The sequence below is a fragment of the Crinia signifera genome, chromosome 5 (assembly GCF_055691185.1).
Source record: "Crinia signifera chromosome 5, ASM5569118v1, whole genome shotgun sequence".
Classification (NCBI taxonomy): Eukaryota; Metazoa; Chordata; class Amphibia; order Anura; family Myobatrachidae; genus Crinia; species Crinia signifera.
Window position 1 is genome coordinate 25,737,054 of NC_139221.1, and position 13,359 is coordinate 25,750,412.

General features: G+C 49.5%; 1 long non-coding RNA gene across 1 annotated transcript in view; it reads left to right on the forward strand.

Annotated features, from left to right (window-relative positions):
- The first annotated feature begins 909 nt into the window (after positions 1 to 909).
- Positions 910 to 13,359, forward strand: part of LOC146080026 (uncharacterized) — a 179,643-nt gene continuing 167,193 nt past the window's right edge. Inside the window, exon 1 of the long non-coding RNA XR_014474790.1 lies at positions 910 to 1,212. This is a non-coding gene — a long non-coding RNA (uncharacterized LOC146080026). The remainder of the gene's footprint in view (positions 1,213 to 13,359) is intronic.

A 13,359-nucleotide genomic window follows, 5' to 3' on the forward strand; every position in this document is an offset into this window, starting at 1 on the left:
TGGGAACAGTGACCTGTGGCAAGTGCAGAGGAAGCCACCCTGCCCAAAATGTGGCAAGTCAAGCGAGCCTGAGAACATCTACATTTCCACTTATCATGGTCACAGACACAGATGTCCTATTTTACTGTCGACCATTTTCATGTCGACCACATGGAGTCAAAATATTGAGTGTCTATCTATTTTCTATAGATGTATTATGACAACCATTGCATCCCATTTTGGTTGATTGGGTTCGGGATCCCGGCACTTAGGATGCCGCCAGTCAGAAGACCAACAGCAACATCCTGATTCTGAGGATCCTAACACCTTGTCGGTAAGTATGCTAACCATCTCCCGTACCCCAGAAACCCTAACACTAGCTAACTGCAGCCCAACCTTAACCATCTTCCCATATCCGCCAAATCCTAAACCTTCCTAACTGCAACCTAATCCTAAACCCCCCCCGCCTAACTGTAATCCCCCCTCCTAGTGCCTAACTCTAACTATACCCCATTAGTGCCCAATCCTAATTTATTTACGCTTGGAGCTCTGACCATCAGGATTAGGGTGTCATCATTGCAGACAGACTGAGGATTCTGGCATCAGTCTTCTCACCAGTATTGGGATTCCGACACCGGTATTTTGACTGCCAGCATCCTGTGCGCCGTTATGCCAACTGCATCTCACTACGGTTCTCTGCTACATTTTACTGTCTGATGTCACCAATTATGATACCATGATACAAAGCATCCAGGACCGACAGTGTTATCTATTTATACACGTCGCCTGCACAATTGCATTAATGTTGATTAAGCTGCCATGAGTCCTGCAGTCCTGATACAGCATGTTGGTCACCTGACATTCCTTCTTTATATATCATTTTGGAAATGTAGACTGTGCACTATGTGAATCCTAGTTTATACGCTTGACAGGAGCCATTGTGAGAACGCTGTGATATAACCTGAAAGATGCTTTTGTTTTCCGGTTCTAGAATATTCTTCTAAAAGGCCGGGTATTGTTTTTCACAGTGACTTGAGGCTGCCTTCAACAATGTCATGTTTTTCTTTCTGGGATCTTTTTCTTTTTCTTTTTTTTTTGAAGACAGCAGATAGTCAGTGTCCCAGAAAAAGGCTATTGTCCGCACAATGATACGGTGTTCCAAACATGTGCAGCGATGCACGCAGCGCACATCCTGTACCGCACAGACAATGGGGAGAACACGGCATCAGAAAGGTAAGTGTCACGTGATCACTGCTGCATGGGGACGCGGACAGGCGACAGTGTCACATCTCCCCTCTCGGGCGGCCGAGCATGCTTTATTAATAGATTGCAGAGAAAGTTAAATATTTGATTACTTTCAGTAGCGGAACACTGGTTCCCTGGGGCGAGCATGTACAGATCTTTGCTTTACAGGAACTCAACATAATAACGATGGAACTTGAAACCTAAGGAAAAAAAATGAAAGCGAAGGAGCTGAGTCAGTGGCGTAACTAGAGCACCGCAGTCCAAGCGGTGGCAGGGGGAGCCAACGCTGCGAGGGCTGCAGGGTCTCTGCAGATTCCATTGCGTCTGGCCGTGCGCATGGTATCTGTTTAAGACCGCTCTTCAAAAATGGCTGCAACCTTGTTGGAGACAAATGGTAGAAGTCTGGCTGGACCCAGTGCCGGTGCAAGGCGCCGGAGCACCCCAGGCGGGGGGGGCGCCCCGGCGCTCACCCGCTCCACGGGTGGGGGTTGGGGAGGAATACGAACGCCGTGCTGTTCCTGGGGGGGGGGGGGGGTGATGCGTGATGTGCTGTTCCGGTGTATATATAATTACTCACCCTTCAGGAGGAGCTCGGGTCTAGCTCAGCGGGCGGGAGGGAGAGCTGGAGGTCTGGCTTAACGGGCAGGAGGGAGGCCTCGCAGTTCAGTCCCGGCGCAGTGTGACTGACATCTTCCTCCACCCGCACCGTGTGCAGCCGCTCAGCCGGGCAGCGCTGAGCACTTGGTTCACCCTCAGACGCTGTCCGGCTGAGCGGCTGTACGCGGTGCGGGTGGAGGAAAATGTCAGTTAACATGCACCGGGGTCCGGGACTGAACTGCACACAGCGCAGCGAGCCCTCCTTCCTGCCCGCTAAGCAAGACCTCCAGCTCTCCCTCCTGCCCTGCTCTCAACTACCGTCCCCCAGTGGCCGGCGCCCTAGGCAAATGCCTAACACTGCCTAGTGGTGGCGCCGGCCCTGGCTGGACCTCTAGCATATGTCAAGGGAGCGCAGCGCAGTCATCGCTACACAGGAGTGCTGGTGCGCTGTGAATATGTAACGCCCTGGTAATGAGCATGTACCTCCTGGCAACCAGAAATAGCCCTTTTATTGGCAAGCTGCTCAATCAGAGGTAATGTCATTCAGGTGCCAACAGGGAGGGGTAAATCTGGTAAGGAAAAAAAACAGTTTGTATCCCAATTGCACACTGAATGAGAAATATACATATAATAATCAGATAATACAGAGATCTTGGTTGCATATATCTGCAGATATAGGGCTAAGCCCCCAGGCCGTACGTCAAGGCATCTCTGTCACTGGGGGTCCCTAACACTTGGTATGGGTCTGGGGTGTGGGCCCCAATATGCCGGCACAGGCTGACTACTCCAGGGCAGCACACAAATGAAAATTAGTAGGTGTTAATAAGAAGCACATAAGTGCTATGTAACCAGAAATAACCCCCTGACAACAAGCATAAAACCACTGGCAGTGAGCTTGTAACCCCTGGCAATGATCATATAATCCCTGACAATGATCATATAATCCCTGGCAATGAGCATACAATCCCTTGTAATGAGCATATAACCCCTGACAATGAGCAAGAAACCCCTGGCAATGAGCATGTAACCCCTGACAGTGATCATGTAATTCCTGGCAATGAGCCGGTAACCCCTGAAATGAGCAAGAAACCCCTGACAATGAGCAAGAAACCCCTGGCAGTGAGCGTGTAACCCCTCGCTATGAACAAGAAACCACTGGCAATGAGCATGTAACCCCTGGCAGTGAGCATTTAATCCCTGGCAATGAGCATGTAACCCCTTGTAATGAGCAAGAAACTATGGATAAAGTTGAGAATGTCCGGACAAATAACTGTCATTAAATTATAGTATTCTCATTCCATTCCTAATAATATTATCTTCTGCAGGGCCGTAACTAGGGGGGGGGCTAGGGGGTCACGCGCACCGGGCGCTGGAGGGGGGGGGGGCGCAATACTGTCACTCTCCCCGGGGACTCAGTTTTTAAAACTGAAGGGGTCCCCGAGGACGCGCTGTGCTGCACCTGAACCAATCACTGCAGCGGCCGCCGGTGACCCAATCATTGCTCAGTGGCCGCCCGGCAGCCAAACACTACAGGTTTTGTCACAGTCGCATACAGACTCGTGCGTGTGTCCTTTTGCCGCCCGCCCCCCACAATGTAAGTCTATGCCACTGCTGAGCGTGGGAGGACGGGACGCGATGCGGCTATGAAATCTGACAGCCGCTCTCAGAAGAAGAGGTGAGCGCGCTGTCAGCGCAGCGGGGGCCTGGATGTGGCTAGAAGAGCAGCTTGTCAGCTCTGCCAGCCACATCCAGTCCCCCGCCGCACTGACAGCCTGCTGAGCAACATGCCAGCTTCTCCAACCCCTGGGCAACGAGCACAAAATGCTTCCCTTCCCCCCAGCAACGGCCATAAAATGCCCCGCCCTTTATGGTGATCCCCAAGCACCACCAACCAGCATGTAACCCCTGGCATCAAGCATGTAACCCCTGGCATCAAGCATGTAACCCCTGGCATCAAGCATGTAACCCCTGGCATCAAGCATGTAGGTAAGCAGCACTTATGTGCTATAATATATACTGGGCATTACGGTGTGTGTTATAATGTGTACTGGGCATTATGGTGTGTGCTATAATGTGTACTGGGCATTACGGTGTGTGTTATAATGTGTACTGGGCATAACGGTGTGTGCTATAATTGTGTACTGGGCATAACGGTGTGTGCTATTAATGTGTACTGGGCATAACGGTGTGTGCTATAATGTGTACTGGGCATTACGGTGTGTGCTATAATGTGTACTGGGCATTACGGTGTGTGTTATAATGTGTACTGGGCATAACGGTGTGTGCTATAATGTGTACTGGGCATTATGGTGTGTGCTATAATGTGTACTGGGCATTATGGTGTGTGCTATAATGTGTACTGGGCATTACGGTTTGTGGTGTAATGTGCTCTGGGCATTACGGTGTGTGTTGGAATATGTACTGGGCATTACGGTGTGTTCTATAATGTGAATTGATACTACTATGTGACCACACCACTCCCCCCCCCCCCTCCCCCCAAAAAATGCCCTAAATTTTTTGCGCGCGCCTTAGGCGCGCACTGTCCCTGTTTAATGTCACCCTTCTGCTGTCTGTAAGCACATAAATGGCTTCTGATTAATGTTTTTCTTTCTGTGCAAAACCAAATGCCAAATGTGTGCCTGCTTCTGAACAACAACAACAACAACAAAAATAAAATAAAACTGCCTAGTTGATGTCTAATCCTAACTTCCCCTCCCAGCAGCCTAACCCCCCCCCCCCCCCCCCACACACACACACACACACACACACACACGCTCAAACACACCAGTATGTGCCTAAACATAACCCCCACATCCCCTGCTACTTACTCACCTCACCTGGCGGCCGGACGATTGGGATCTCGTCTGCCTTGAATCCGTCGCCGGTGTCCCGACCCTGGTCAGTATTCTAGTGTGGGGATTACGGTGTCGGGTTCCTGATGGTGGGATCTCGATCACCGGTGTTTTAACTGCATCCCATTCCTTAGTAATAACTAGGAGCACCTATAGAGGAGCAGGTACCCACAGATATGGTATGGAATGGTATATTTTGTTACCATTCCTCGCGTCGACATGGTCGAAGTGTTGATGTGCAGTATATAGAAAATGTCAACATGATTAGAATGTCAACAATATGTCCCTTGTGGTCTGGAGGTGACTTGGTTTGACAGCTCCAGCGGTGTCTATTATAATTATGTGCATTATCATTTATATTTCTTGGCCAATCAGACAGCAGCTCTCGGTCATAAAGTGCTAGAAGTAGTTACCCCACCATAATAATATAATGTGATCTGTCCTGGTGGAGCTGTCAGGGAGATGATAACATCTGGATTATTCCCATAATTATTTCCTTTCTAATAATCCTCTGTGACAGCTCCCTTATAGCCGTCACTTATTAAAGCTCTTTGTATAGACGGATCTTTTGTCTGAGGTATTAACTATAATTCACTGAGGTACAGTAACTAGCAGAGGTGGGGAGAGGGCTTTTAGTAATTAAATGGAGAGTTCAGCCTCCTGTGGGGCTGTCATGGGGGATTTGTAGATACTGAATTACCGCTAAAACTTATCCAGACTTTTACAGTTGCCAGTTCCAGTAAATCCGCTGGTTATCTGGTGGCACAAGGCCATGCGGAGTTTACACCCAAGGTTTATCAGGTCCTACTCAGACAGGCACAGCTTGCAGTAACATCTGCTGTAGCTATTTCTATGCACAGAAGGCAACGCCTGCATTTTACACATTTGTTTTCAAATTTTATTTAAAAAAAAAAAGGCTTTGGAAAATGCAAAACTAAAGTCCTTTACACACTGGGCAACTTTGAGCTGAAAGCAGTTCAGTCTTGTCTTTTGAGCAGCTTTCAGATCAAAAGTTGCCCAGTGTGTACAGGGCAGCAATGAGCACTGATGTGCACTCCCGCATCATCGCCAATCATCGCTGCTCATCTGCTGGTATAACCATCATATGAGCAGAGGGGTGGATGGCTTTCCATAGTGTCCTGCTATGGAAAGCCGTCCACAACTGACAGGGGCAGATTGGGACTTGAATCCGGCCAGGGAGCGGGGGGTTGCGACGGCAACGCGCGCGTTGTGGCGGCGGTGTGTGATGTGCGGGGGTGGCGGCGATGGTATGTAATGCGCAGGGGGGGGGCAGCTCACCTGCTGCTGTTTCTTCTTTCTCCAGGCCGGGTGGAGGGGGAACGGGAGCTGGAAACCCGCTTGAAGGCCCTGGGAGGTTCTGTGTGCGCTATGCGCAGCAGCCCTCCCGTGGCCATTTTGGATTTGGGCAAAGGGCTGCGGCCGCTACCCGCGGCCCAGCCAGCCCAGGGGGGAGCGCGGCCGGCCCCGTTTTAATGAGGATTTGGGCCGGCCCACCGGGAAATGGCCCGGTTTCCCGGTGGGCCAATCCGCCCCTGACCACTGAGATTTTTCCAACATCGGTCAGCATACACGCTGAGCAAAATCACCCAGTGTGTATGGACCTTGAAACTACTTTATATCATAATAAGGACAAATTTCAAATAACTTGTATGCAAATAGCATTTTCTCACTTCTAGTGAATGGCCCATTACTGTATTACAAGAAAGACCAAGATTATACTTGCGTAACCAGAACGGCCTCGAGGCTCCTGAAAAGTTTGTGCCACTCCTGGCCCCCCGGAAATGGCAGGCAAGTTTCCAGCAGCCCCCCTTATCTGCCTCCTTAGAGTACAAGTGGACAGTCTAAGGGAACCCAATGAGGCTATTTTTGCTGCATCGAGTCATCAGGGCCCTGCCCCCGCTGTACAGTGATTGGCAGTTGGCTCCCTTATTGACTTTGAATTGTTGGTGATTGGTTCAGAATTGGCCCGCATATCAGCTTTCAATTGCTGGTAAGGTTCTCCTATGAGTTGGCACACATCATCTTAGCCTTCAGTTGTTGGTGATACACTGACAGTTGGCACACATCATCTTAGCCTTCAGTTGTTGGTGATACACTGACAGTTGGCACTACCATCTAAGCGTTGAGTTGTTGGTGATACACTGACAGTTGGCACTACCATCTAAGTGTTGAGTGGTTGGTGATACACTGACAGTTGGCACTACCATCTAAGCGTTGAGTTGTTGGTGATAAACTGACAGTTGGCACTACCATCTAAGCATTGAGTTGTTGGTTATACACTGACAGTTGGCACTACCATCTAAACGTTGAGTTGTTGGTTATACACTGACAGTTGGCACTACCATCTTAGTGTTGAGTTGTTGGTGATACACTGACAGTTGGCACTACCATCTAAGTGTTGAGTTGTTGGTGATACACTGACAGTTGGCACTATCATCTAAGTGTTGAGTTATTGGTTATACACTGACAGTTGGCACTACCATCTTAGTGTTGAGTTGTTGGTGATACACTGATAGTTGGCACTACCATCTAAGTGTTGAGTTGTTGGTGATACACTGACAGTTTGCACTACCATCTAAGTGTTGAGTTGTTGGTGATACACTGACAGTTGGCACTACCATCTAAGTGTTGAGTGGTTGGTGATACACTGACAGTTGGCACTACCATCTAAGCGCTGAGTTGTTGGTTATACACTGACAGTTGGCACTACCATCTAAGTGTTGAGTTGTTGGTGATACACTGACAGTTGGCACTACCATCATCTTATCCTTGATTTTTTGGTGATGATCTGGCAGTTTCATCTAAGGGGTACATTTGCTAAGATGGGAGATCTATTGGAGATGGGATGTTTCCCATAGCAACCAATCAGATTATATCTCTTATCTTCTAGAAGGTGCTAAATAACAAGTAGAATCTGATTGGTTGCTATGGGCAATATAACACCTTCGACAGAACAAGAAGTAAATTGGGATACGGTCACTAGGTCTACAAGCATCAAGTCAATAAGCATTAAGTCCACACCACCGGGTCGACATGCATGAACGTCGACATGACTGAAGGTAGACGTAGGGGTAGGTCGACGGGGTCATTAGGCGTTCCCATGAAAACGCTGGGCATTCCCATTCAAATGGGCCGGTGTCAAGGGTGCAGGGGGCAGGCAGTTGACATCAGCGGATGACAGCTGCCCTCCCCCTTCCCGCACAGGGTGCTGGCAGATCTGAGACAACACAGAGGTGGATGGATTGAATGGACCACATTTCTGGGATATGAGCATTCCCGGGAGATGACCTTGTTCCGTGTCATTTGAGTGTCGTGGGAGTGTAAGCTGACTTGGGTCACCTGTTTCTGACAGCACAGGGGGGGGGGGGGGCAAGTCCATCACTAATGATGACAGCTGCGGATGTAATCCCAGTGGCTGGGATAGGCATATGGGCAGGACACATGGGCAGATTCTTGCGTTAGCATAACAGGACAAGTAGGATGCTGCGGCTGTACAGAAACACATCCGCGCCCGCGCACCCCTCAGCCTCATTATGTCTGCATGCCTGGATTAAACACTGTCCACTTCATTTGGGCATTTCCAGATAGACAGATCCCCCCCCCTCCCCCCAGACACTCCTGTTTATGGCAGCACTCCAGGTTCTCTTTCCTCTTATCAGGGTGTAGCGCGGAGAGATGGGGAGAGTCTGGTGAGATTGCAGAACCGTTACAGTGACACTGGCGCTGAGATAAGTATAAACCATAACTGTCACGTTCCTATATGTGCAGGCGACCTAGCAATAAATAACGTCTGCGTCGCTCTGCCCTCGCAGCATAGACCGCTACATGTGTCAGCCGCTGTGGATTCTTATCTCCACCACCACATTTACACTGCCTGTATCCCAGGAGCTAGCGCTCACTTCTGCGCTGCTGTAACCCAACTAGAATAAGACCACCGTGCTCTTTACTTACACCTGTACTGAAGCTGTGAATGGTAACAAGGGGATACCGTCATTAGGTTGACCCATATAAGGTTGACATGCATTGGGTTGACACTGAAGGTCGACATGGCTTAAGTTGACACATAAAATAGGTTGACCTGGCTAAGGTCAACAGGGTTGGAAGGTCGACAATGGAAAGGTCGATAGTTAAAAGGTTGACATGAGATTTTCTTTAAAAAATTGAGCTGACAGGTGGAATTTCATGGCCTACCATCCACTAGGCCGAGGAGGGGGGAAAGATTAGTGTCCCGCATGGGGGCTGTTAGGAATCCCCTCTGTCACCTGCTGTGTCGAATAGATAGAGTGCTTGCCACGCCCCCACAATGATGGGAAACGGGGGCGTGGATTGCCACAAAGCCACATCCTATTTTTACAAGCCATGCCCCTTTTTCAGGGCATTGCACAGTGAAGAGTGGTTACTCACATATGGGCTGGGGGCAAGGGGGACTAGAAACATAGAATTTGACGGCAAATAAGAACCACTTGGCCCATCTAGTCTGCCCCTTTTCCAAGCCAATGTAAATGCAAATAACTATGCTATCACTAGCTAAAATGACTTGGTAGTGGCATCTTGCGTCATTTGAGACCCACCCCCACTTCGTGGCCCGCGAATCACAGAGTTTTCTGTCATGGGGTGGGGCCAAGTGATGTCAGTCTTGTCCCTGCCCCCCTGATGTGTTGCCTCTCCGGGCTTCTCCCGGAGAGGTGAAGATAAAAGTAGGCAAGTATTCACTAACTGCGCATGAGCATACCCCAGAAGTGAACGGCTTTAGCCGTTTCACACTGGTCATGCCATTTGCTCCAGGATTCGAGGGCCAGGGGCAGCAGCAGGGCGTGGCAATGCCTGCTCTGGGTGGGCGGCTGACATCACATGACGTCAGGCCCGCCCCAAATTCAGGAGATAGCGGCTGGAATAAAAGTCAGTCTAGAGTCTAGACTGACATTTATTTCCAAAGGGGAAAAAAATCATTCCATGGTGTGCAACTATCAAATGATATTTCCCCCTTTCGGCCACATGTGAGGGGGAGTGTTAGTGAACACATCCCCTCAATGGTCCGGTTTTAGGTGTGAACCCACAGCCGTGACTGCTGTTTAGGACGGCCACGGCGAGTCATACACTGACTCAAGGAGATGACTGATACCTGCTGAACTAAAGCTTCACCTATAATAGCCACGTTTGTTGGAACGAATTAAGTCCGCTCCAACTCCGGTGCCACCAGGTCTTAGGGGGTGACAAGGTATCAGCGATCCCACGAACGCAGCAAGAGGTAAACTAACTAAAGGACCTACTGTATCTGGAAGAAAAAACAATAGACCTAAACAGCGGCTTGCCTTATAACTAACGCAACTAAAAAGCGCCAGCGACCTAGTCGCAAGACCACAGGCAACGAGTTGCATACACAAGATAAATACACCACACCAAACAAGCACACGACAAACGGAACAAACCACAACAAACACTGAATACGCTGTTACAGAGTTAACACCCAGACGGCACCAAACAAAAGTGCAATACAAAGTTACGGCCCTCTCTGACAGCTCCAGAAGGGAAATCAAAGCAAAGAGTAATGCCTTGGGAGGCTGAACAGAATAATAGGAATAATCTGGTCCCCGACTGAGGAATTTATGGTACCAGGAAAGACTGCAACCGAACCTCCAAAACGGGCACCATGAACAAGCTGGGAGACAGCAACTGGGAGACAGGCAGGCAGGCCGATAGCTGCAACAGGAAGCTATCACTGCTGGGGCAGTAAAGGACAGCTTACCTTAAAAGGGTTACTCTGTCCAATCAGGAGGAAGGACACCTGCCCAGCCTCCGTTTTCCGTTCCCCAGTAACCACAGGCAGGGGAATTGACACTGACTGTCATCCCCCTTTGCCGGACAACCGCAGGAGCAGCCAGCGGAAGTGGCGCCTGGCCGCAACGTCCCCTGGCATCCCGGGTTGCTGAGCAACCAGCCCAGGAGACGCCGGAGCAGGGTGAGTGAGCGACCGGGAGCTGCTGCAGCCTTGGACATCCCCTGCATGCAACACTCACATGTTAGAGAGGGGAATTTTGCGGGAAGGGGATGCAATCAGCCATGCTGTGGGCGGCGTTCATCTGTTTGCTAGGCCGCGAACATATGCAGACTAGTGATCAGGCCTGAATCAGGCCCTTAATGTACTAAATACAAGTCTCCACCTCTACCTACCTCGTACCCTCCCTCTCTCTCTCTCTCCCTCTCTCTGGGTGAGAAGTACCAAGCAGCGGCGGTACATCCGACCACCCATCATCGCAATGCTCATTGCATATGTACTGACATACACTATGTAATGAGCAATGCATAGTGCTGCCCTATACAATCCCTGCAGCTGCCTGGACTCCCATGCACAGAGACACTGGCGGCTGCGGGGCATCCTGATAGGGATCCAAATCGGTCTCTCTCCCAGTCTCTCTCTCTTTGGATCAGATGTACTAAGCCTTGAAAAGTTCTAAAATAGATAATGATAAACTGCCAAGCAACCAGCTCCTCAGGCTGGGTACACACTATATGATTTTCGTGAACGATATGCCCCATAACGATACCGTTAATGATATAATCATGCACATCGTTCAGTGGGTACCCACTATATCGTTAATGTTGCGTGCTCCAACCGATCATTAATAATAACCCTGATCGTCTAACGACATCTGACGATATCGCCAGTGACAGCATGTTCCTCTGGGTTTCCGGTTCATTTTGCGGTACTGCCAAAGTATTGTGTATTGTGTACAGAGCTTAACTGTCATTTTTTAAACACAGCCAGGAACATGGCAGTTAGGACACCCCCCCCCCCCCCCCCCCCCCCCCCCCTCTGTCTCTCTTGCTTTGAGCTGAAAAGAACATCTGAGGACTTGGTGACAGGTTCACTTTAAGAGCTGTAGTTATGGCCTATCAGGGTGAGGTTGAGTTAAGCACGATAAGGACTGGACCACTCCTGGAATTAGGCACCACCCAAGTTTCCTTTGTTTTCTCAGTTCTTTCTATCACTGCGCTGAGAGTGTAGCGATGTCTTGGATTACATGACTTAATGCGACAGAAAGACTTCACTCGTTGTCACTCAGCGTGTGCAATCAGTTTGGGATTTAATAGATGTTTTGGCTTTAGAATGTGTGGAGAGATGGAGAAAATATATCAGTGCCCTGACTGGGTGGTTAAAGGTTTCTGATTAATCTCTTTAATGCGGTAGCTGCATATACACCCTAAAACATTGGGCCTCATTTACAAAAGCCGAACTGACTTAGCATTTGTTTTGCTCATCATCGTCAGCACTATTGTACACTTAAAGATAGTTGGATTTACTATTACATCCAGCTCTTGTAATAATTGCAGGCAAAAAGAGGTGTGGCCACAGAGAAAGGGCATGACCTCATGGGAGTCCCCCATTGATGCCACTAAAGAAGGTGTTACCTGATAGGAAGCACCCTTGTTACATCACTCCAGGGGCACTGTATGTTATGTTCCCATTGTGCACTGTAGCTGTGGACAGGGACCTAGTTACTGGTGGTCTAGTAGAGTCTATAATGAAAGGGTCATGCACTTAGGCCTTACTTGCTCTGCCGGTCTTCATTGATACAGAGCAATACCCCCTGCATTCGCCATCCCCCCCCCCCCCCCCCCTCACAGGGTGAACGTCGCTCCTCGTTTTTTGTCACCTTGATAAGCGCAATATTCCCAAGGGCAGTAGAGGGCAAGTGACAAGGATAAGTGTCCTTACTTTGCATATATCGTTATATTCATCTTGTCATACGTCATTTCCATCTCACCATACATCATATGCATCTCATCATGTTATATCTGTCTCATCATACCTCATATCTATCTTGTAAAATGTCCTGTACATCTTGTCATACGTCATATATGCCTCGTCATACATCATATCCATCTCATCATATGTCATATCCATCTCGTCAAATGTCATATCCATCTCATATGTCATATTCATCTCGTCATATGTCATATCCATCTCGTCATATGTCATATGCATCTCGTCATACGCCATTTCCATCTCATCATATTCATCACGTCATATGTCATATCCATCTTGTCCTATGTGATATCCGTCTCATCATACATCATATCCTTCTCATCATACAGGTATAAAACTAGCTGAAGGCGCTCGTTCCGGGGATGTGCACATGCGCATGAGCGACTATGCGCATGTGTACTCTCCCATCACCTAAAACAGGGCCAAATTTGCTGCTCACTGGGCAGGTCTGAATCAGCCCCAGGGCTCATAGGCCTATCCACTCATAATATGGTAGGATATAGGAAGAGAGCAGATTTGTCTCGATGGTGGTGCACCACAGATTATTATACGCTTAAAACTTAAAAACTTAACACTCATAATATGCCCTTGGGTATGAGTTTGGCAAACTCCTCCTACTCAGTACCGGTGCAAGGTACCGGAGCGCCCCAGGCGGGGGGGGGGCACGCTCCTGTGCTCACCCGCCCCCGGCCGCTGTACAGGGGGGGTGCCGATGCCGCAGCGTTCCGGGGCGAGCATGGGTAGGGAGGGGGATCGGGTGATGCGGCGCCGGCCGCCTAGTCGCTCGGGGGGGGGGTAGTTGTGGCCGCCGGTGCCACGCACCTCCTGCTGCACACTGGCGCCCTCTAGTAGCCGGCGCCCTAGGCAAATGCCTAGAGATGCCTAGTGGCGGCACCG